The following is a 3,337-nucleotide window of genomic DNA, read 5'->3' as shown; positions in this document are numbered from 1 at the left end:
GGTGATGTGTGCCTGTAATACCAGTTACTCAGGAAGTCAAGGTGCAAGGGTCATTTGAGCCCAGGAATTCAAGACCAGCCTGGGCAACATAGTGAGACCCTGTGTCTTAAAAAAAAGAATACACCCACCACCCAGTGAACAATAAATGTTGTGCTATCTTTGCTTCAGGTTTTTACTTTTTGAGAAAACATGACTAGTGTTTGAAACCCCACATTGACCCTTTCCTGATTCCATTTCTCTCCCTCCATTTGGTAACTACCATTCTGAATTTGATGTTTCATTCCCCTGCATGGTTTATAACTTTATTACATAAGTTTGTATCTGTAAGCAATAAATCTAATTGTTTTGTAAAGTTTTAAACTTTATAGAAATGGTTCGTGCTGAATATACTTCTGCCTCTTGCTTTTTGCATTATCGGTATTATTTTGGAGATTTATTTATGTTGACACATGTAGCTCTAGTTATTTCAACTGCTACATCGTATTCCCTTGTATAAATATACCACTTATCTCTCCATTCTCCTGTGGGTGACATTTTAGTTGGTTTCCAGTTCTTTGCTTAAACAAGGTTGTCTTAGTCATTCTTCTACATGTCTCTTGTACATATGTAGGGATATTTCTGGTATACATACCTAGAAGTAGGACTTGCTAGGCCATGATTACATGTACCATCAACTTCACTAGATATATTGTCAAACTGTTTTCCAAAGTGATGGTACCAGTTTTCATACACAAAGGCCATTTGTGAGAATTCTAGATTTTTCACATCCTCACCAGTATTTCATTTGTTGAAAATTTAATTTTGACCAATTTGATGAATGTAAAGTTACATTCTATAGTTTCCTTTAGATTTTTACAGGGCCACCAATAACATAGTGTAGATACCACCCAACTCTAGGAAGCACTGTTCACATTTTAGTCTTTGTGAATGGCACATTCTAGAGTCGGTGCAATGACAGTGGTCTTGAGTGATGTTAAGAATTTGTTTATTGACCTATTAGGTTTTCTCTTTTGTGGGAATTGCACAAAATAATTGATTATATACATATGAAAAAAATAGATTCCTATGTTACATTATACATAAATTCAAGGTGAATTAAAGATCTAAATGCCAGGCCAGGCATGGTAGTTTAAGCCTGGCCAGCACTTTGGGAGACTGAGGCAGGAGGATTGCTTGAGCCCATGAATTTGAGGCTGCTGTGAGCTATATGCTCATGCCACTGCACTCCAGCCTAAGCAGCAGAACAAGGCCCCATCTCTTTAAAAAAAATAAACACTTTATGATTTTTCTATGTTGATAAATGAGATCTATAATTTTTTTTTTCTCTTACATTTCTTTTTGTGGTTTTTGTTTTGTTTTGGAGACAGGGTCTCACTCTGTCGCCCAGGCTGGAGTAAAGTGGCATAGTCATAGCTCACTGCAGCCTCAAACTCCTGGGCTCAAGTGATCCTCCCACCTTGGCCTACCAGAGTGCTGGGATGGGATTACAGGTATGAGCCACTATGCATGGCCTTGTGCTGTCTTTATAATTTTTTTTTTTTTTTTTTTGAGATGGAGTCTCGCTCTGTCCCCTAGGCTGGAGTGCAGTGGCATGATCTCGGCTCACTGCAACCTCTGCCTCCTGGGTTCAAGCAATTCTCTGCTTCAGCCTCCTAAGCATCTGGGATTACAGGCGCCCACCACCACACCCGGCTAATTTTTGTATTTTTAGTAGAGATGGGGTTTCACCATCTTGGCCAGGCTGGTCTTGAACTCCTGACCTCGTGATCACCCACCTTGGCCTCCCAAACTGCTGAGATTACAAGTGTGAGCCAACACACCCAGCCCTTTATAAAGTTTTAACATAGATTCTGTAAGTCTCAAAATGGATTTGTGAGTATTCCTTTTTTCTAATCTCAGTTTAAAAGTCTTTTGCCCATTTTTCTATTGGGTGTTTTTATTGTTGTTTTGTTGTTGTTGTTGTTGTTGTTTGAGAGTCTTGCCCTGTCTCCAAGGCTGGAGTGCAGTGGTGTGATCTCAGCTCACTGCAACCCCCACCTTACAGGTTCAAGAGATTCTTCTGCCTCGCCCTCCCAAGTAGCTGGGATTAGAGGCACCTGCCACTACGATCAACTAATTTTTATATTTTTAGTAGAGTTGGGGTTTCTCCATGTTGGCCAGGCTGGTCTTGACTTTCTGACCTCAAGTGATCCACCCACCTCAGCCTCCCAAAATGCTGGGTTACAGGTGTGAGCCACAGCACCTAGCCTGGGTGATTTGTGTTACTGATTACAAGAGTTATTTATTTTAGATATTAATTATTTCTTGATTATATCTCTTACCCAGTCTGTGGCTTCTGTTAATTTTTAGGTGACTTTTTTTGTACAGATGTCATTCATTGTATGTTCATTTTAATGTACTTAAATTTGTCAGTCTTTGATGTTTGTGTTTTTGTATCTGAGAACTCTTTCACTACTCCAGAGTCCTAGGTATTGTAATTATTCTTCTAAATTTTTTTTTCCTGAGACGGAGTCTCACTCTTGTTTCCCAGGCTAGAATGCAGTGGAGCAATCTCAGCTCACTGCAACCTCCACCTCCCGGGTTCAAGTGACCCTCCTGCCTCAGCCTTCCAAGTAGCTGGGATTACAGGTGCTCACCACCACACCTGGCTAATTTTTGTATTTTTAGTAGAGATGGGGTTTCACCATGTTGGACAGGCTGGTCTCAAATTCCTGACCTCGTGAGCCATCCGCCTTGGCCTCCCAAAATGGTGGGATTACAGGCATGAGCCACCATGATGCCTGGCCCTATATTTTTTTAAGTTTTGCTTTTCCACGTTTAGATCTTTGGGTGGGTAGGTAGGTGGGTGTGTCTGTGTGTGTGTGTGTGTGTGTGTGTGTGTGTGTGTGTTTTGAGATAGGGTGGCTCTCTGTCACCCAGGCTGGAGTGTACTGGTCTAATCACAGCTTGCTGCAGCCTCAAATTCCTGGGCTCAAGCAGTCCTCCCACTTTAGACTCCCAAGTGCCAGGATTACACGCAGGAGCCATGTCCCCAGCCTGTTTTTGTTTCCCCTCAACAGGGTCTCACTCTGTTACCCAGGCTGAAGTGCAGAGGCACAATCATAGCTCAGTGCAACCTTAAGCTCCTTGGGTTCATCACTTGAGCTTCCCACTTTAGCATCCTGAGTAGCTGGGACTATAGGCATGCACCACCAGGCCCAGCTAATTCTTAAATTTTTTGTAGAGACAGTGTCTCACTATGTTGCTCCAGGTCTCAAACTCCTGGCCTTAAGGGATCCTCCCACTTCAGCCTCCCAAAGTGCTGCCAATACAGGTGTGAGCCACCATGCCGTCTCAT

Source organism: Cebus imitator, unplaced genomic scaffold, assembly GCF_001604975.1.
Source record: "Cebus imitator isolate Cc_AM_T3 unplaced genomic scaffold, Cebus_imitator-1.0 Scaffold66, whole genome shotgun sequence".
Classification (NCBI taxonomy): domain Eukaryota; kingdom Metazoa; phylum Chordata; class Mammalia; order Primates; family Cebidae; genus Cebus; species Cebus imitator.
Note: the sequence above shows the minus strand (reverse complement) of the source record.